Raw genomic sequence first — 22815 nt, forward strand, 5'->3', positions numbered from 1 at the left:
GAGCTTCAGTGTTCCTCAAACTTGGTGGAATTTTAAAGCTGACTGTTCTACAGGTCCCTTCTTGGTTCTCCCATATCCCTCACTGCTAGTTACCCCTCCTCTCTGTTCTTCTGACATCTGTGTTAGTTTCTCCTGACTGTTGTAACAAGTTACTACCAACATTGGCTTAAAACAGCGCAATGCTCTGGAGATCAGAAGTCCTAAAATCAAGGTGTTGGCAGGGTTGTGTTCTTTCTGGAGACCCTAGGGAAGGGCCCATTTCCTCACCTTTTCCAGTTTCTTGATGCTGCTTGGCCCCTGGTCTCTTCCTCCATCTTCAAAGCCAGTAGTATAGAACCTTCTAACTTCTCTCTGATTCTTTCCCCTCTGATTCCCTGGTAACATCTCCCTCTCCAACTCTCCACAGCCCTTTCACAAAGACCCGTGTGATTACATCTGGGCAACCCAAATAATTTAGGATGATCTCCCTATTTATTTATATCTACAAAGTCCCCTTTTCCCTTAAAGGCAGTATATTCACATCCCAGGGTTAGGATGGGATCATTTGGGGGGGGTATTATTCTGCCTGTCACTGCAGCACAATGTTTCTCTCTTCTTTCTGGTGCTTGCCCCTCCTCAGCCTGAGAACCCTATGGTTTCTTTTGGCTGAAGTGAGTGGACCCTCTTGGCATCACTCCCACTTCAGACTCTGTGAATAGTCCCAGCCCAGCCCATTTCGGTTGCCAGCCAGAAAGCAGTGAGTCAGTCACTTCTCTTAGCTTTGGAGGGGTCAAACATGAGATCACCTTGCTTAAAACATCCACTTTGCTCTCCTGACCATTTTATTTTGTCAGTATTGGCGAGCTACTTAGGTATCTTCACTTACTATGAGAAACTTTTCATTCTTCTCTGGCATCTCACATTGAAATCTGTTTCAATCAAAAATTCCATTTCAGCATTCAGTAATATTGACATAAAATGTTGCATTATCTTTAGAAGGTCATAGATCCCCAAATCATATGCCTTGCCTCACGACCTGAATTAAGAACCCCTTTTCTACAGACACATAGACCAATGGAATACAATTGAGAACCCAGAAATAAAACCATATAAATATGGACAGATAATTTTTGACAAAGAAGCTAAAAACATACAATGGAGGAAAGACAGCCTCTTCAATAAATGGTGCTGGGACAATTGGATAGCCACGTGCAAAAGAATGAAACTGGACTGCTATCTGTCACCATGTACCAAAATTAATTCAAAACGGATCAAAGACTTAAGCATAAGACCTAACACAATAAACTGGATAGACGAAAACATAGGTACTAAACTTATGGATCTTGGGTTCAAAGAGAATTTTATGAATTTGACTCCAAAGGCAATGAAAGTAAAAGCTAAAATAAACAAATGGGACTATATGAAACTTAAAGGTTTCTGCACAGCAAAAGAAACAATCGACAAAATAAAGAGGCAACCAACGGAATGGGAGAAGATTTTTGCAAACAGTGCCTCCGATAAGGGGCTAATATCCAAAATATACAACGAAATCATGAAACTCAACAACAAAAACACAAACAACCCAATTGAAAAATGGGCAGAGGACCTGAAAAGACATTTCTCCAAAGAGGACATACAAATGGCAAATAAACATATGAAAAAATGCTCAACATCCCTAATCATCAGAGAAATGCAATAAAAACCACAATGAGATATCACCTCACCCCATTCAGAATGGCTATCATCAACAAGAGAAATAGTAACAAGTGTTGGAGAGGCTGTGGAGAAAAAGGAAGCCTCATACACTGTTGGTGGGAATGCAGACTGGTGCAGCCGTTATGGAAGGCAGTGTGGAGGTTCCTCAAAAAAATTACGAATAGAATTACCATATGACCCAGCAATCCCTCTCCTTGGTATCTACCCAAAAAATCTGAAAACATTTATACATAAAGACACATGTGCTCCAATGTTCATTGCAGCTTTGTTTACAGTGGCCAAGACAAACAACCAAAATGTCCTTCGATAGATGAATAGATAAAGTTGTGGTATATATACACAATGGAATACTATTCGGCGTTAAGGAAAGATGATATAGGAACATTTGTGACAACATGGATGGATCTTGAGAGTATAATGCTAAGTGAAATAAGTCAGACAGAAAAAGCAGAGAACTCTATGATTTCACTGATATGTGGTATATAAACCAAAAACAACAAAAGAACAAGACAAACAAATGAGAAACAAAACTCATAGACACAGACAATAGTTTAGTGGTTACCAGAGGGTAAGGGGGTGGTGGGAGGGAGCTGAGGGTAAGGGGGATCAAATATATGGTGATGGAAGGAGAACTGACTCTGGGTGGTGAACACACAATGGGATTTATAGATGATGTAATACAGAATTGTACACCTGAGATCTATGTAATTTCACTAACAATTGTCACCCCATTAAATTAAAAAAGAACTCCTTTTCTATATTCAGAGCGACTAAGAATTTGGCCATGTACAATGCTTCCAAACAAGTGACCCCCGTATACTTGCCTTCATTCAAAGACCCTATGTTGAGGTCTGATACTGTATTTTTACCTGGTTGCTGCAAATGTCTTTAAAAATCTATGAACAGAAACTCCTCAAACCCAGGACCACCTCACTGTCTTCAGTCCTCTTATACTACCATGTGGAGTCCCACATTCTGTCTCTTGGAACCCCCAAATCAGCCACCAAGTCCCACCCAGTCGTCATTCATTGTTTCTGTCCCACCTCCTGCCATGGACCCTTCATAGTAACATGGATCAATGGGTTTATGGTAAGAGATACTCATTGATGGATGCACTTCTCTAGCACATTTATCTCATTAAAAAAATCCCTTCTTCCTGGCAGCAGGCTCTTCACATCCCACTGACTGGTTCAGATGCTGCGATTGAAAGTGGAAGGGATGGTAATTGCTAGCCGTCAAAAAGGCTTCCTGCTCAACCTTGGTCAGAACGTTTAGCTTCAAATTTACACAGATTTGCCTAATGTGCCTGTGTCCACAGGCTTGGAATCACTCTGCTGGAATACGTCATCTGACCACCAAACTGCAGTTTCAGGTCATGGACATGGTGACGAAGTTCAACTGGCTGGTTTCTAAAACTCCTTACACACTCTCCAACTCCAGCAATTTCGTGAGTTCTGTGGCTGCAATTGATAGCATTTCTGCCCTGCTATTTCCTCTTCCCTGTAGTTCAGGTGGATTCATTCTCGTGTCCCATAAATAATATTTGTCCAGCCAATGAAACAGCTCTCTGGACTCAGAGCAGATTGAAATGGGGAGTCAGTCAGGCTGCTGCCCAGGGTGTTGGTCTTCTAGGAGCACAAGCATATCACTGCACTATGGTGAGAGTGAGGAAGTCATGTTCATCAAGACTCTTCCCAGAAGGGATGGTCTCCCGAACCTTGAAGGTTGGGACTTTGGTTTGGCTAGGCTTCCTTTTGTGGGTCTGGGAACCAACTGCAATGGCTTGGCCACAGAGGAGAGGCTGAGCTCTCAAGGACTCCCTTTGTTCACCTTTCCTAGAGCACGTGGCCTCCTGCCCGTGTCTCCCACATCCCTGCCTTATTTCAGTCGTGGGGCATTTCCTCTTCACTTTGCTAACATCTACTCATCTTCCTGGACTCTGTTCAAGGGTCATCTTCTGCAGGAAGTTTCTTCTGGAGCATCTGGGGAGGTGGTATATAAATACTGCATCTCCCGCAGGCCTCTTGTGGGCTGACCCAGAGGCATGTGCTCTATAGTTTCCTAGTGGTCCCTGGCAGGACTGAGTCCCAGGTGCCCGTTGTAGTTACCTGCTCATTAACACACCTGCACTGCCTGCCTTCTTTTCCTGTCTCACTCCTCACTCCTCTCTCCCTGTGCTTGCCGGCATCACCTCCCAAGTAATCCATGTACACTCAAGGCCTTGCCTCAGGGAAACCAAAGCAGATACCAGCTATGTCAATCACCATGTTCACTTATTTTTTAAAATAGGAAAAGACACTGGGCAGCCCAAATGTGTGTCAATAAGGGAATACTTACATACGTTATGATATTGTAAGGGAAAACAATTCCTCTATTCATCCTAGGTTTCTAGGTGTAGACTGAGGATTAGACTGACAAAAGACAGATTAACAAGAGAAAAACAAATGTAAATTTATTAACATGTGCATCATGCATACACAGGAGAACAATCAGTGATTAGTAACTCAATAGGATGGTTAGAACTTGGGTTTTTATAGCATCTCAACAAAAGAATGATAAATTTGTAGGGAAATCATGAGACAAAGCAAAGCGACATTGAGCTTCTGGGATAGCAAATTGTGAGAAGGTAAATATATGGGGGAAACTAATGGAAGATAAGAGCTAGTTGATAAGGTTATGTAGATTCCTCTGGTGCTTCTGGGCTGATCGGGATCTAGAGTTGACTGTGGTGATTAACTTCTTTCTGATAGAAAAGGGAAGGGAGACACCTTGATAAATATATGTTCTGGTTTTAGCCAAATAGGAGGAAAGTAGAGAACTTTCTTTATCCCTGCTTCTTTTCAATTGTCTTCAGTTCAAAATAATTCTTATGCCAATATGGCATATTTTTGGATGGCATAATCTTCTACCCTACAGTACATTCCCCCAGAAATTACTGTTCTCTGTTAAATAGAGGTGTTTTGTTACTTGTGACTGCTGACTCCCCATGAAAGCTGCAGGTGGGAGGTGCCACCAGCTCTGGATATACTGCGTTGTTCATCAGACTCAGCCCTAGTGTTGATGAGATTCCTTAATGCAGGACTCCCGGCTCCATATGACCTTCCTCCATTTGGGGGAGGAAGTAAAACCAGCAGAGAGCAGAGCTGAGGTCAGCTCCCAAGGCATGGGTATGCCTGTCTCAGAGTCTGGGGGCCATAGCTGAGCAGGTGAATCCAGTGTAGCGTCACCTTATTTGAGGAAGATGGGCCAGGCAAGTCCTCCGTGCTTATCAGCAGCACTCAGTAGCTAGCTTGCAAGAGTTTTGCACTGAGATTTCCATATTGCAATTGTATAAAACTTACCAGTTGGAGAAAGGCATGCCTACGTAGCTCTTGGTGTAAGCTAAAATAATAGCTAATCACAATTTATTTTTTACCTCCCCCTTTCCCACCCTAGAGAAAAATTGTTAAACGTGTAATAAGCATTTAAGGGGTATTCTGAACCTTTTAAAGGGCTGTTTGTTCTTTGCTTTTCTTCGTCTTCAGGTTCTGTGTGTTGTCATAAGAAATCTTGATCATCACTGAGAACTCCAGACTGTTTATAATCAGGGGATAAAAAACTACAGAAGATTTCAGGAGTATCTGTTCTCGGGTTTCTTTTTGCTCTGCTGAATCCCAGGAAGGTTGATTCAAGGGACACAAAAACCCAGTCCACTGTCCCATGGGGGACATCTTTACAGGGCCATCCTGCTGCAGAGTTCTGGGGACCTGCTGAGGCCTTTGTTGCAACAACTATTTTCTTTAAACCAACAGCAAGTCATAAAAGACTACATATACTACAATGTAGTTTTTTGATAAAATTATAAAATTAGCCATTTAAGAGCTGTTGCTGCCCTGGCTATCATGAAGCAAACAATAGTTAAAGATTAAGAAAGAATGTTAGTCAAATCCTGGGGGGGGAGGGGTTTCCTGCCTATACAGCAGTTCCAGGAAAGAATATAGAATTATACTTTGATTAAGGTAATAGAAGAATGTAGCCTGTTAAATATAAGATATATAGCTCTGTTTTTCCTAACTTAAACAATAACTGAGGTCATGAGATGTATAGCTGTTTTTTCTGCTGTTAAGATATCATCTATAAAAGCATCTTTTGTTTTTTGTCTCTGCCCCTGAAATAGTTCTGGAGTACAAAGGTGAAAGGAGCGTTTTTTGTTATTCATAGCAAAACTTTTTCAACCACACATGAGTTTATGTTAATGAAGTCACTTTTGGGAAAACTAAGGATGAGGGCTTGTGGGGACAAAGCCCCAAAAAGCAGTTTCCAGGCTCTCGGCCTCACATAGAAAGGTGCTGGCTCAGGTAGTAAGTGGCCATCAACTGTGATCAGATGGCCATCAGCTGTGGCCAGTTGGCCGTCAGGTGTAACCCGTAAGCCATTGGCCACTAATATAACTGCCACGGCTACAGAGCGGGAGCTGAGACCCTGAATAACACATGGCGTAGTCCGCAGGATACAGTGCTGGCCAAAGCTTTCCGAAGGGCAGTGGAGCAGTTTGTGCGTATGAAAGCTCAGTCTGAGGAAGACCAGGAGGAGCAGCTGCCGGAGAGCTCGATCGCTGTGGAGGGGTGGAAAGATGTGGATGGTTCCCCAACCAGCAGAGGCCGGAGAAAGCGAACGTCGTTGCCGCCCTATGGGCTGGGAACTGCTTGTTGAGGCAGCCTGGATGCAGGACTTGTAGTCCCAGGAGGAAACGCTTGCTGAGTCCTTCTTGGAAGATGAGGGTGAGGTCAAGATCATCCCTCACCCCCAGGACAGCCCTGGCGAATGACTATGGACTATGAGGAATTGCCTTCTATCCCTGATTTAATGGACACATGACTGTTTAGGAACATACCATCATGTAGTGGAACTGGCGGCCATCGAGAATATGTAAGCACCTTGACTGTGAGCCGCTGTTGTTCCAGCACGGTACCCTGAGAGGCCCGGAGAGAGTGGCAGTGCCCTGAGAGCCCTGGCTGTGCCCAGGAAGACTAGTGGTACCCTAAGAAACCCAGGAAGTCTGGCTGTGCCCAGAAGTACTGGGGTGGTGCCCTGAGAAACCCTGGCTGTACCCGGGGAGACAGGTGGTACCTTAAGAAGCCCAGGAAGTCTGGCTGTGCCCAGAAGTACTGGTGGTGCCCTGAGAAACCCGGGGAGACAGGTGGTACCCTAAGAAGCCCAGGAAGTCTGGCTGTGCCCAGAAGTACTGGGGTGGTGCCCTGAGAAACCCTGGCTGTGCCTAGGGAGACAGGTGGTACCCTAAGAAGCCCAGGAAGTCTGGCTGTGCCCAGAAGTACTGGTGGTGCCGTGAAAAACCTTGCTGTGCTCAGAGAGCCTGGCTGTGTCCAGGATATTACATTCACCTCCAGGCTCTTCGCACAGGGACCCTCGCGGAAGATGCTTGTCGCGTAGATTGGGAGGCAAGACCCTGTAGGGGTGGAGTGTGGGGACAGAACCCCAAAAAGCAGTTTCCAGGCTCTCGGCCTCACATAGAAAGGTACTGGCTCGGGTAGTAAATGGCCATCAACTGTGATCAGATGGCCATTAGCTGTGGCTAGTTGGCCATCAGCTGTAACCCGTAAGCCATTGGCCACTAATATAACTGCTATGGCTACGCTAGCAAGAAAATGGGGGCTAGCAAGAGCGGATTGCAGAGAGGTGGATGCCGCTGGCGAGAATATAGTGATATGACTCTCCTACTTATGGCTCCATGGGTGTTCCTTTTTGGCCTCACCATGTCCTGCGTTCTTGTGTGGGGAGCAGGAGCTGAGACCCCGCAGGCCGACCAGCATGACATCCCGCACGACAGGGCTCATGTCGGGGAACCAACCATATGACTAGAGGGTCAGAACTTTCTGTCCTACATTCCATCCCCTCGGGGAGAGGACTGGTTTAGAGGTTGTTAATCACTGTATGACAGGCTTCCAAGAGAACATATACAGGAGCTCTAGTTCCTTGGGGCTTAGGCTCAGAATTGGCCCACAGGCACACAGCCACATTCCATTGCATGGGGAAATAGATTCCACCTCTCAATGGGAGAAATTCCAAAGTCACCTGTGAAAAGGGTGTGGATATAGGTAGGATTAAAAGACTGTAACCATTTTGCCAATCTTGCACAGTTTTAATCCCCAATAACTATATTTTCATGTTATTAAATTAAAATAAAATGATAATCACAGCTGCTGCTCAACAAGACTATCATTTGTTCATGCCTTCTCTGCCAAAGGACGAACTCTCCAGGCCTGTTTGGCTGTCCTGCTCTTCTATTTCCCCTAGGATGTGCATGCATTGGAGGATGATATTATTTCTCCCTTTCCCCATATTTACTCCGTCTAAAATCAGAATTTTGATAAAATAGTTGAAATTTTTGGTTCCAAACTTTTGATTAATTTTTATTTATAGAATGTTTCTTTTTTTTAAGAGTTCTTAATACATTAAAATGTCTAAGCTAGACTTAATGTTTTTGAAGCTAATTTCTAAACACTGTCTTCTCTTTGGTTTCTCTTTTCTGGAAATCTCTGTTTTGATCTGATTGTGCTCTGGCTCGAAGACATTCTGGAGTATTTTCTTCTGAACTAGTGTATGGGTGGTAATCTTCGAAACCTTGGTTATCTGCATATCTTTCTTTTTCCAGAACAATGAATGGTACGGCTGCTTGGGTGCAATCCTTTTCTCTTTGGAGTCAACATCTACTAATTTCATTGATAGCTTGCTTTCTGAATTCATGCTGATAAAACCTCATACTATTTTGCTTCTGTTTCCTTTGTAAACAAACAAACAAACAAACAAACAAACAAACAAACAAAGAACTGTACTTTTTTCCTGGAAGTATGTATGATTTTCAACTTCCCTTTAAAATTCCAGAATATCACTATGATAGATTCAGATGTGTCTTTTTCATTAATCTAGCATGGGACTTGAAAGCCAATCTGCAGACTCAAATTTCTAAAACTTTCTTATTTATTTACCCCTTACTTTTCCTTTCCAGGAACTTTTAAAAAAGATTTTTATTAAAATATAGCTAACATAAAATATTGTATTAGTTTCAGGTGTACATTATAGTTGTTCAACACTTATATACCTAAAGAAGTGATCACCATGATTAAATCCAGCAACCATCTGACACCGTACTATGCTATCACAATATTATTGACTGTATTCCCTGTGCTCTACATTGCATCCCCATGATTTATTTGTTTTATAGCTAGATATTTTTTCTCTTTTTAATTAAAGTTTATTGGAGTGACAATTGTTAACAAAGTTACCTAGGTTTCAGGTGTACAATTCTGTTTTTGAGTCTGCCAAGAAGACCTTCCTCATTCAGTCCATATTGATCTTCTTACTCTTTCTTCCTGGGGATTTATTTTTATATTATCTAAAACTTTCCTCAGCACTAGTGCACTGGTCTAAAACCTTCAGTGATCCCTCATGGCAATAAAATGATATCCAAACATCTTCAGTTGTCCTACGAGGCCATTTACAATGTAGCCCCAACCTGCCTTTCAATCTGATTCTCCACCCCTTTCAAAATAAGGCTATGCATGTTGTTACCTTTTACCTTACATAACACATCGTTTTGTACACTTCTGTGTTTAATGCAATAAAGAGATCAACAGAATTTTAGAACTAGGGCTTTAAGGCTCATGAAGCCCAACCTGGACATTTTAAAGAAGAAACTGGTGCCAGGCAGTGTAACTTGCTCCAGATCACAGAGCATATTAAGTACAGTGTAGGCAGAACTTTTGTTTTTCAACTCCTTTTAGCAATGCTGCCTCCTGAATATGTGATATGTGCTAGGCGAATACTTATTGAATGTGTTGCATAATTTGCAAAATATATATATATATATATTTTAATTTATTGGGATGACATTTGTTAGTAAAATTACATAGATTTCAGGTGTACAATTCTATATTACATCATCTATAAATCCCAGTATGTGTTCACCACCCAGAGTCAGTTCTCCTTCCATCATCATATATTTGATCCCCCTTACCCTCATCACCCACCCCCCACCCCCTTACCCTCTGGTAACCACTGAACTATTGTCTGTGTCTATGAGTTTTTGTTTCTCATTTGTTTGTCTTGTTCTTTTGTTGTTTTTGGTTTATATACCACATATCAGTGAAATCATATGGTTCTCTGTTTTTCTGTCTGACATATTTCGCTTAGCATTATACTCTCAAGATCCATCCATGTTGTCACAAATGTTCCTATATCATCTTTTCTTTTTCTTTTTTTTTATATCATCTTTTCTTACTGCCGAATAGTATTCCATTGTGTATATATACCACAACTTCTTTATCCATTCATCTATCGAAGGACATTTTGGTTGTTTCCATGTCTTGGCCACCTTAAACAAAGTTGCAATAAACATTGAAGCACACGTGTCTTTATGTATAAATGTTTTCAAATTTTTGGGGTAGATACCAAGGAGAGGGATTGCTGGGTCATATGGTAATTCTATTTGTAATATTTTCAGGAACCTCCACACTGCCTTCCATAGCGGCTACACCAGTCTGCATTCCCACCAAAAGTGGAGGAGGGTTCCTTTTTCTCCACAGCCTCTCCAACACTTGATACTATTTGTCTTGATGATAGCCATTCTGACTGGGGTAAGGTGATATTTCATTGTGGTTTTTATTTGCATTTCTCTGATGATTAGTGATGTTGAGCGTTTTTTCATATGTCTATTTGCCATTTATATGTCCTCTTTGGAGAAATGTCGCTTTAGGTCCTCTGCCCATGTTTCAATTGGGTTGTTTGTGTTTTTGTTGTTGAGCTTCATGAGTTCCTTGTATATTTTGGATATTAGCCCCTTATCGGAGGCACTGTTTGCAAAAATCTTCTCCCATTGCGTTGGTTGCCTCTTTATTTTGTTGATGGTTCCTTTTGCTGTGCAGAAGCTTTAAGTTTCATATAGTCCCATTTGTTTATTTTAGCTTTTACTTCCATTGCCTTTGGAGTCAAATTCATAAAATGCTCTTTGAACCCAAGGTCCATAAGTTTAATACCTATGTTTTCTTCTATGCAGTTTATTGTGTCAGGTCTTATGCTTAAATCTTTGATCCATTTTGAATTAATTTTGGTACATGGTGACAGATAGCAATCCAGTTTCATTCTTTTGCACGTGGCTATTCAATTCTCCCAGCACCATTTATTGAAGAGGCTGTCTTTCCTCCATTGTATGTTTTTAGCTTCTTTGTCAAAAATTATCTGTCCATATTTATGTGGTTTTATTTCTGGGTTCTCAATTCTATTCCATTGGTTTATGTATCTGTTTTTCTGCTAATACCATGCTGTTTTGATTATTGTAGCCCTGTAACACAAGCTAAAGTCAGGGAGTGTGATACCTCCAGTATTGTTCTTTTTTTTTAATATTGCTTTGGCTATTCGGGTTCTTTGTGGTTCCAAACAAATCTGATGATTTTTTGTTCTATTTCTTTAAAAAATGCCATTGGGATTTTGATGGGGAGTGCATTAAATCTGTATATTGCTTTGAGTAATATGGCCATTTGAAGTATGTTGATTCTTTCACTCCATGAGCACGGTGTGCGGTGTGTCTTTCCATTTCTTTGTGTCTTCTTCAATTTCTTTCAAAAATGTATTATAGTTTTCAGCATATAGGTCCTTCACCTCCTTGGTTGTTTATTCTTAGGTATTTTATTCTTTTTGCTGGAATTGCAAAGGGAATTGCTTTTAGTATTTCTTTTTCTGAGATTTCATCGTTAGTATATAGGAATGCAATGGACTTTTGTACGTTGATTTTGTAGCCAGCAACTTTACTGTATTCGTTGATTGTTTCTAACAGGTTTTTAGTGGAGTCTTTAGGGTTTTCAATATATAGCATCATGTCATCTGCAAAGAGTGATAATTTAACTTCTTCATTCCCAATTTGGATGCCTTTTATCTCTTTCTCTTGCCTGATGGCTCTGGCAAGGACTTCCAACACTATGTTGAAAAGCAGAGGTGATAGGGGACAGCCCTTTCGTGTTCCTGAACGTAGAGCAAAGGGCTTCAGCTTTTCACCATTAATTATGAGATTAGCTGAGGCCTTGTCGTATATGGCCTTTATTATGTTGAGGTATTTTCCTTCTATACCTATTTTATTGAGTGTTTTAATCATAAATGGATGTTGTATCTTGTCAAATGCTTTTTCTGCACCAATTGATATAATCATATGATTTTTGTCCTTTATTTTGTTTATGTGATGTATCACATGATGGATTTGCGGATGTTGAACCATGCTTGTGCCCTGGGGATGAACCCCACTTGGTCGGGGTGAATAATCTTTTTAATGCATTGTTGTATTCGATTTGCTAGAATTTTGTTTAGGATTTTTGCATCTGTATTCGTCAGAGATATTGGTCTGTAGTTTTCTTTTTTTGTGTTGTCCTTACCAGGTTTTGGTATCAGGGTAATGTTGGCCTCATAAAATTAGTTAGGGAGTACTGTCTCTTCTTCAATTTTTTTGAAGAGTTTCAGCAGGATTTGTATTAGATCCTCTTTGAAGGTTTGATAGAATTTACTAGTGAAGCCATCTGGTCCAAAACTTTTGCTTTTGGGAAGGTTTTGGATGACTGATTCAATTTCGTTACTTTGATCAGTCTGTTTAGGTTTTCCAGTTCTTCATGGCTCAGCCTTGGAAGGCTATGTGTTTCTAAGAACTTGTCCATTTCTTCTAGGTTATTAAATTTGGTGGCATATAGTCCTTCATAGTATTCTTGCATGATCCTTTGTATTTCTGTGGTGTCCATGATAACTTCCCATTTTTCATTTCTGATTTTGTTAATTAGTGTCTTCTCTCTTCTTATTAGTGAATCTAGCCAAGGATTTGTCAATTTTGTTAATCTTTTCAAAGAACCAGCTCTTTGTCACATTAATTTTTTCTATTGTCTTTTTGATCTCTATTTCATTAGATCTGCTTTGATTTTTGTTATCTCCTTTCTTCTGCTAACCTTGGGTTTCACTTGTTCTTCTTTTTCTAGTTCTGTGAGGTGTAACATGAGGTTATTTATTTGGGATTTTTCTCGTTTCTTGAGATAGGCCTGTAATGACATAAATTTCCCTCTTAAAACTGCTTTCGCTGCATCCCAAAAATTTTAGTAGGATGTATTTTCATTGTCATTTGTTTCTATATATCTTTCGATCTCTCCTCCAATTTCTTCTTTGACCCAGTTGTTCTTTAAAAGTTTGTTCTTTAATCCTCATGTATTTCTGTTTTTTCCTGCTTTCTTTTTGCAGTTGATATCCAATTTCAAAGCCTTGTGATCAGAGAATATGCTCGGTATCATTTCAATCTTCTTAAATTTGCTGAGGCTGATTTTATGTCCCAATAACGGTCTATCCTTGAGAATGTTCCATGTACACTCCAAAAGAATGTATAGTCTGATGTTTTAGGATGAAGTGCTCTACATATGTCAATTATGTCCATTTCATCTAATGTGTCATTTAGGGCTGCTATTTCGTTATTTATTTTCTGTTTTGATGATCTATTCATAGCTGTCAATGATGTATTTAAGTCCCCTAGTATAATTATGTTTTGGTCAATTTCTTTCTTTAGTTCTGTTAGTAGTTGCTTGGTCTATTTTGGTGCTTCCTGATTGGGGACATAAATATTGATGACTGTTATGTCTTCTTGTTGTATAGTCCCCTCTACCATTATGAAATGTCCATCTTTGTCTCGTTATCTTTTTCACCCTGAAGTCTCTTTCACCTGATATCATTATGGCTACACCTGATTTTCTCTGGGTACCGTTTGCTTGGAATGTCAATTTCCACCCTTTCATTTTGAGTCTATCCTTGTCCTTGTAGCTGAGATGTGTCTCTTGGAGACAGCATATGGTTGGGTTTAGTTTTTTGATCCATTCTGCTACTCTGTGCCTTTTTATTGGTGAGTTCAGTCCATTTACATTTAGGGAGATTATTGATACGTGAGGATTTTCTGTCATTATATCTTTAGTTTTCTGGTAAGGCTGTGTCTCCATTGTTTCTTTGGCTTTTTGTTGTGTATTATTTCTGTGTGGTGGTATTCTATGATGTTTCCCTCTGTTTCTTCTTTTATTACAGTATATGTTTCAGTTCTGAATTTTTTTTTGAGTGGTTACCCTTAAGTTTATGTAAAAGAAAGTCTGATATTTAGAGTATTCCACTTTTTTCATCACACATACTTTCTCCATTCCCATATTCCGGTTCAGGCCTTTACTCTCCCCCTTTTTATGTTTTGGTTTCCACAAATTGTCCCTGTTGATGGTGGTCAAATAGCCTCCTGTAGTATTTCTTGTAGTGCAGGTTGTGTATTAGAAAATTCCCTCAGCTTCTGTATGTCTGGAAAGGTCTTTATTCCTCCTTCATATCTAAAGGATATCTTTGCTGGATATATTATTTTTGGCTCATAATTTTTCTCTTTCAATAGTTTGAATATTTGGTTCCACTCCCTCCTGGCTTGTAGAGTTTCTGCCAAAAAATCTGATGATAATCTAATGGGTTTTCCTTTGTAGGTTACTGTCTTCTTTTCCCTGGCTGCCTTGAGGATTCTTTCTTTGTCGTTGATTTTAGACAGCTTCAATACAATGTGCCTGGGAGCTGGCCTGCTGGGGTTGAGGTAATTAGGTGTTCTATTTGCTTCTTGGATCTGAGGATCCAGTTCTTTCCACAAGTTTGGGAAGTTTTCATCAACTATTTGTTTGAATATACTCTCTGTTCCCTTGTCTCTTTCTTTTCCTTCCGGTATGCCCATTATTCTTATATTGCTCTTTCTGATTGAGTCAGAAAGTTGTTGTAGAGTTCTTCTTTTTTTAAGTCTCAAGTCTCTTTATTCTTCCATCACTTTCATTTCCAGGTTTCTATCTTTGATGTCACTGATTCTTTCTTCCATCTAGTGAACTCTACTACCTAAGTTGGCTATTTTATTCTTCATTTCTTCTACTGAGTTCTTAATCTCCAGAAATTCTATTTGGTTCTTTTTTATAATTTCAATCTCTTTGGTAAAACGTTCATGATGTTCTTTGATTGTGTTTCTGAGTTCATTAAACTGCCTTTCTGTGTTTTCTTGCATCTCGTTCAGTTTTTTCAGAACTGCAATCTTGAATTCTATGTCATTTAAGTCACATATTTCTACATTTTTGAGTTCCTTTTCTTGTAGACATTTCACTTTCTTTCTGAGCTGTCTTGTTGCCTTGGTTATTCATGGCAATTACTGATTTATTATATCTTTCCCTAGACATCTACAGGAGTGGCTTCTGCAACAGGTTGATAGAAAGAGGTCTTTCTTTTGTTTTCCAGTACTTGTTGGTAGAATGTTTTATTTTCTCTCCGACTGCAGCCTTTTTTTTCCCTCTCTCACACAGTAGTGCTGTGTTTTCTCTGCACTATTCCAGCTTCTCACACAATGGGGGGATTCCCTGGGAGATGGGCTTTTCCTCTGTTAATAGTTTGCCTGGGTCATGGGGCGCCACGTCCCTGTGGGTATGCGGAGAGGTTTTGAAGTTCCAGAGCTCTTTCTGCACCAGTTTCAGAGCCCATATGTTTCAGCAGTTCTGTTTACTCCTGCAGGGATCCGCCCAGATAGGTGGGGTCAGAGGCGGGGTGAGTTGTGAGAGGTGGTCCAGAGCAATGGCAGCGACCACCACCACAGCCGGTCCTGCTTCCACAGCTCCAATCCGTTTGCTGGAACTAGTTGGGCTGCGAATCTGTGTCTGTGGTCCACAGTTCTCAGAACAGCAAATATTCTGTTCTTTTTATCTGACACTGCTACTGTTCCGCTTCTAGGACCGGGCAGGTGAGGGTGTGGTGAGCTCTTGGAGGGTAGGGAAGGGGCGGCTAGTCTCAGTCCCTAAGGCTTCCGTTCTGTGCTTGGCAGTGAGGGCTTAAACCTCTGTTTCAGCCTTCTTTTCTCTGTCTTTTCTCCGAGGTCTCTGCCGTGAGCGTTGGCGTCAGCCGTGTTATATGCTTCCCCCTCAACCCTGTGGGCCGTAAGCGGAGCCCTAGCAGTCCGAGTTCTTTCCTCTCTAGCAGCTGCAGTAGTTCCGGGATGCAGCGAGCTCGGAGCACTGAGCTAGGTCTGCGTCCTGAGCCTATGAGGCTCCGTCTCCGCACTTCTTCCTTCCCTCCTCCCCCCTCGCGTGATTCTCCCACCTTTATGTGAATTGAGTAGTGGGCTTCTCAGTCTTGCCTGTGTGCTGTGCAGGGAGTCCTTTGTGGAGTTATTGTTGTTCAATTAGTTGTAAATTCCAGTGGAGTTTTACAGAGGCTCACCTCATGCCGTCATTTTCATGATGTCTCCTATAGCTGGATATTTGATCATCTTATTCCTCTTCACTTCCCCACACATTGAAATTCAAAATTTTTTATTATAGTTGACATTCAATGTTATTTTATATTATTGTCAGATGCACATCATGTGGTGGTTAGACATTGATATAAATTAAGAAATGATCCCCTTGAATAGTCTAGTATCCTCCTGGCACAATACCTAGTTATTACCACGTTATTGACTATGTTTCCTATGCTTTACATCTGCATGACTATTTTGTAACTACCAATTTGTACTACTTAATCCCTTCATCCATTTCACCCAGTTTCCCAGCCCCCACCCATCTAGCAAGCATCAGCTTGTTCCCTGCATCTGTGAGTCTGTTTCTGTTTTGTTTGTTTGTTTATTTTGTTCCTTGGTTTCCACATATTTGTGAGATCATATGGTATTTTTCTTTTTCTGACTTGTTTCAATTAGCAGAATACCTTCCAGGTCCATTCTTGGTAAAATTTCATTCTTTCTTATGGCTGAGTAGTTTTCTATTGTATATATGTATCACAACTTCCTTTTCTATTCGTCTACTCATGGGCACTTAGGTTGCTTCCATATCTTGGCTATTGTAAATCATGCTACAGTGAACATAGAGGTGCATATATCTTTTTGAATTAGTGCTTTAGATTTCTTCAGATAAATACCCCAAAGTGGAATTGCTGGATTACAAGGTAGTTCTGTTTCTAACTTTTTTAGGAACCTCCAAACTGTTTTAAATGGTGGCTTGCTCGAATTTGCACTTCCACCAACAGTGCACGAGGGTTTCCTTTCCTCCACATCCTCATCAACACTTGTGGGTTATTTTCTTTTGTTTGTTTGTTTGTTTTTATTGATGATAGCCATTCTGACAGTTGTGAGGTAATATCTCGTTGTGGTTTTAATTTGCATTTCTCTGATGATTAGTGACATTGAGCATCTTTTCATATGTCTATTGGCCATCTGTGTGTCCTCTTTGAATAAACATATATTCAAGTCCTGTGCCCATTTTTAAATTAGATTTGTTAGGTTTTTTGATGCAAACTTGTGTGAGTTTTTATAAATTTTGCATATTAACCTCTTATCAGATATATTATTGGTGAATATCTTTTCCCACTCAGTAAGTTGTCCTTTCATTTTGTTGATGGTTTCCTTTGTTGTGCAAAAGATTTTTAGTTTGATGTAGTCCCATTTGTTTATTTTTTCATTTTCCTTGCCTGAGGAGATATATCAGTACTAATATTACTAAAAGGAATGTCTAAGAGTTTACTGCCCATATTTTCTCCTAGGAGTTTTATGGTTTCAGGTCTTACATTTAAGTGTTTAATCCATTTTGAGTTCATTCTTGTATATGGTGTAAGAAGATGGTCTAGTTTCATTTTTCTTTTTTGCATGTACCTGTCCAGTTTTCCAAAGACCATTATTAAATAGACTGTCTTTACCGTACTGCATGTTCTTGCCACCTTTGTCATAGATTAAATGGCCACATAAGCATGGGTTTATTTCTGGCCTTCCTATTCTGTTCCATTGATCTATTTGTCTGTTTTTATGCCAGTACCATGCTGTTTTGATTATGATAGCCTTGTAATATAGTGTGATATCAGGAATTGTGATACCTCCAATTTTGTTCTTCTTTCTCAAGATTGCTATGGCTATTTCAGGGTATGTTATGGTGTCACATAAATTTTAAGATTATGTATTCTAGGTCTGTGAAAATGCTATTGGTATTTTGAGAAGGATTGCTTTGAATTTATAGATATCTTTGGGCTATATGGCCATTTTAACAATGTAAATTCTTCCTATCCATGAGCACGGCATATGCTTCCATTTATTAGTATCTTCTTCAATTTCTTCCTTCAGTTTCTTATAGTTTTCTGAATTCAGGTCTTTCACCTCTTTGGTTAAATTTACTCCTAGGGTTTTTTGTTTTTTGTTTTGTTTTTTTTTTGCTACAATTGTAAATGGATTTTCTTAATTTCTCTTTCTGACAATTCGTTATTGGTGTATAGAAAGGCAACTGATTTCTGAATACTAACTTTTTATCCTGCTACTTTATTGAATTTGTTTATCAGTTCTAATTGTTTTTTGGTGGAATCTTTGGGGATCTCTCTACATAGCATCAGGTCATCTGCAAATAATGATAGTTTTACTTCTTCCTTTCAAATTTGGATGTGTCTTATTTATTTTTCTTGTTTGATTGCTGGGGTAGGACTTCTAATACTATGTTGAATAAAAGTGGTGAGAGTGTGTATATATATATATATATATATATATATATATATATATATATATATATATATATATATTTACAAGAAATGGAGTATAGCATTAGGAATAGAGACAGTGGAAATGTAATGGCTGTGTGCAATGTCAGAGGAATAGTGGATCGGGGGAGGAGGGTTGACACAGTGTGAAGGATATAAATAATAAATGTCTGACTATTACATTGTTTTGTGCACCTGAAACTAATAATAAATAAAAAAATGTGGTGAGAGTAGACATCCTTGTCATGTTTCTGATCTTAAGGAAAATGCTTTTAGCTTTTCTCCATTAAGTATGATGTTAGCTGTGTGTTTGTTATATACGGTCTTTATTTTATTGAAATATGTTCTCTCTATTCACTCTTTGCTAGGAGTTTCTGTCATAAATAGATGCTGAATTTTGTCAAATGTTTTTTTTTTCTGCATCTATTGATATGATCATATGATTTTTATCCTTCATTTTTTTAATGTGGTGTATCACAGTTAATTGATTTTCAGATATTGAAACAAACTTTCATTCCAGAAATAAAGCCCATTTGATCATTGTGTATGCTTTAATGTATTGGTGAATTTGTTTTGCTAACATTTTGTTGAGGATTTTTGCGTCTATGTTCATTAGGGATATAGGTCTATAGTTTTCTTTTTGGTAATGTCTTTGTCTGGTTTTGGAATCAGGATAATGGTGACCTCGTAAAATGAGCTTGGTAGCCTTCCCATCTCCTCGATTTTTTTGAAATAGTTTGAGGAAAATAGGTGTTAATTCTTTTTTGAATGTTTGGTAAAATTCACCTATGAAGCCATCTGGTTCAGAAGTTTTGTTTGTTGGGAGCCTTTCAATTATTGATTTAATTTTGTTGGTAGTAATTGGTCTGCTCAGATTTTCTGTTTCTTCTTGATTCAGCCTTGGAAAATTGTATGCTTCTAGGAATTTATCTGTTTCTTCCAGATTGTCTAATTTGTTGGTGTATAATCACTCATAGTATTTTCTTAAAATGTTTTGTATTTCTGTGGTGTAGGTTGTCACTTCTCCCATTTCATTTATGATTTTATTTATTTGGGTCCTCTCTTTTTTTCTTGATGAATCCGGTTAAAAGTTTGTCAATTTTGTGTATCTTTTCAAAAAACAGCTCTTGGTTTCATTGATCTTTTGTATTGTCTGTTAGTCTCTATTTCATTTATTTTCATTCTGATCTTAATTATTTCTTTCCTTGTACTCACTTTGGGTTAATTTTGTTGTTCTTTTTCCATTTCCCTTAGGTGTAAGATAGACTGTTGATTTGATATTTTTCTTGTTTCTTGAGGTAGGCCTCTATTGCTATGAATTTCCCTCTTAGGACTGCTTTCACTGTATCCTGTAGATTTTGGGTCATTCTGTTTTTGCTTTCATTTGTCTCAAGCCATCTTTTGATTTCTTCCTTTACCTTGTTGTTAACCCACTCATTGTTTAGTAGCATGTTATTTACCTTCCATGTGTTTGTGTGTTTTCCAGGGTTTTTTGTAATTGATTTCTAGTTTCATACCACTGTGGTCAGAGAAGATGCTTCGTATGATTTCCATTTTCTTAAATTTATTGAGACTGTTTAGTGGCCTATTTTGGAAAATGTTCCATGTACATTTGAAAAGAATGTATATTCTGGTGCTTTGAGGTAAAATGGTTTAAAAATATCAGTTACATCCATCTAATCTAATGAGACATTTAAGGCCCTGTTTTTCCTTGTTGGTTTTCTGTCTGAAAAATCTATCCCTTGATGTTAATGCAGTGTAAAATTCCCCTACCGTGACTGTGTTACTGTCAATTTCTCCTTTTATGTAGGTTAATAGACAGGGTGCCTAAAAATGTATACACATTTTAAGAAAGGAAAACTGTATTAACATTGTAATACTCAATATATACTGATAACAAAAGATGAATACAAGTCACACGTTTGACTTCTGCAATTACAAGAGGTGCTCAAAGTGGCTACCATCAGTGTCCAGACACTTCTGATTATGGTGAACTACTGCTTGAGCAACATTAATCAGTGTCCACTTGTATACATTTTTGGCATCCCCGGTATTTGCTTTATGTATTTAAGTGCTCCTATGTTAGGTGCATAAATGTTTAAAAGGCTAATGTCTTGTTGGAGTGATCCTTTATTATCATAAAATTTCCTTCTTTGTCTTATTATAGCCTTTGTTTTAAAATCTATTTCATTGATATAAATATTGCTACCCCAGCTTTTTATAATTTTGTTTCCATTTGCATGAAATATCTTTTCCATCCCATTACTTGTGTGTGTCTTGTGATCTGAGGTGGGTCTCTTGTATAGAGCGTATGTATGGGTCTTTTTTCCTTATTCCTTCAGCTACCCTATGGTTTTTGATAGGAACATTTAAAACATTTAGATTTAAAATGATTGCTGATAGATACATTGTTATTGCCATTTTATTATTCATATTTATGTGTCCCCTCTTCTTCTTCTTAAAAAAGTCCTTTTAACTTTTGTTGTAATACTGATTTGTCAGTAATGAATTCCTTTAGCTCTTGCTTGTCTGGAAGCTCTTTATGTCTCTTTCAATTTAAAATGATAGCCTTGGTGGGTAGAATAGTCTTGGTTGTTGGTCCTTGTTTGTCATCTTTTTGAATATTTTGTGCCATTCCCTTTTGGCCTTCAAAGTTTCTGTTGAGAAGTCAGCTGACAGTCTTATTGGAGATCCCTTTTAGGTAACTAACTGCTTTTCTCTTGCTACTTTTAAGACTGTCTTTGTCTTTAAGCATTGCCATTTTAATTATGATGTGCCTTGGGGTGGGCCTCTTTGGGTTTATCATGTTTGGGATAGTCTGAGTTTTCTGGGCTTGTATGTCTATTTCCTTCCCAGGTTAGGGAAGTTTCCAGTCATTATTTCTTCAAATAGTTTCTCAATCACTTTGTTCTCTCTCCTCTCCTTTTCTTACCCCTATAATGCAAATGTTAGTATGCTTGATATTGTCCCAGAAGGCCCCTAAACTAACCTAATTTTTTTGGATTCTTTTTTCTGTATGATGATCTGATTGGGTATTTTCTGCTACTTTATCTTCCAAATTGTTGATCCAATCCTCTGCTTCATCTAATCAGCTGTTGATTTCTTCTTGTTTATTTGAGTTTTTCCTATTCTTCATTTGAGTTATTGTATTCTCCATTTCTGACTTGCTTTTTCCTATGGTTTCTATGTCTTTTTTATGCTTCCTATCTCTTTGTTGAAGTTTCTTAACAATACTATAACCAGTGTTTTGAACTCTGTATCTGGTAGATTGCTTACTTGCCTCTATTTTGTTTAGTTTTTTTTTTTCCCCCCTGGAGTTTTCTCCTATTCTTTCACTTGGGACTTGTTTTTTGTTTCCTCATTTTGGCTGCCTCTTTGTTTGTTTCTGTGTATTAGGTAGACTTGCTATATTTCCCAATCTTGTTAGGGTGGCCTTATGTAGTAGGTCCTATGAGGCCCAGTGACATAATCTCCCTAGTCACCTAAGCCAGATGCTCCAGGAGTGTCCCTTGTGTGGGTTGCATGTGCCCTCCTGTTGTGGTTGAGCCTTGATTGCTGTCAGCACATCAGTTGGTGGAATTGGCCCCCAGACTTACTGGCTGTGGGGATTGGCCATGACCCAATGTATGAGCTGCTGTGTGGGGGCATTCTCTTGTGTCTACTGAGACCACCCTTTGGGTGTACTACTGGTGGGGCTAATCAGATATTTTCTTTTGTGGTTTGAAGCTGGCCACAAGGTATGCTTGTTCTGAGGCCTCTTGGGAGGGGTTCCTGTGCAGGCCAAGATCAGATGCTGCCTGTGGCTGTTCTGGGGCTACCCAGTTGGAGCTACAAAGCAGTTTGCAGTTGGTCGCTGCCTGTGATGGACTTGGAGGTGTGTGGGAGAGGTCACACGGACCCAAGGCCAATTGTTACTAGTACCAGGCCTGGAGCAGTTCAGGAAAAGGCCAAGGCACTCTGAGGTCTGCCACCACCTGCCAGGTGATCCTAAGACTCAGCTGCTGAAAGAGTCTTTCATGATATTGAAGTTGGTGGGGCAGAGTCTCAGGGGTCACTAGCATGGGGTGAGTGGTCTTCAGATTTGTCCCTATTTCTGAGCCTGTGTCCACTCTGCAAAAGTCTCAGAGCACACTAAGGCCAGTTGCTTCCCGTCTGGTTTCTGTGGAACTCTCAGAGTTGTCCAAGAAAGACGAGTATGGGCCAACACTGGCTGCCTGCCAGACATAAAAGAGCCATTGGCATTGTGCAAATTGTTGGGACAGAGTCCTAGGGAATCACCAGGGTGGAGTGAGTGGAGCTCACCAGGCCAATGAAAATTCATATTTGGACATGTGTGGAGGGAAAGGTTCAATATAGGAAAGATGGTGTTTTCCCACTGGCTAAGTGGGAGGAAGGCTCAACACAAAGACAATGGTGGCTTATCCTCTAGCCCTCACCCTGAAGCCACCCAATTTAGTCTTTCTCGTATATCTCTGGCACCTCCTGAGCCACAGTCCCTCTGCCAGAGCCCAGGGTGAGTGCCTAGAAGTGAGAGAGCCTGTGTGAAAGCCCTTTAAG

This window comes from Rhinolophus hipposideros (assembly GCF_964194185.1).
Source record: "Rhinolophus hipposideros genome assembly, chromosome: 22".
Classification (NCBI taxonomy): Eukaryota; Metazoa; Chordata; class Mammalia; order Chiroptera; family Rhinolophidae; genus Rhinolophus; species Rhinolophus hipposideros.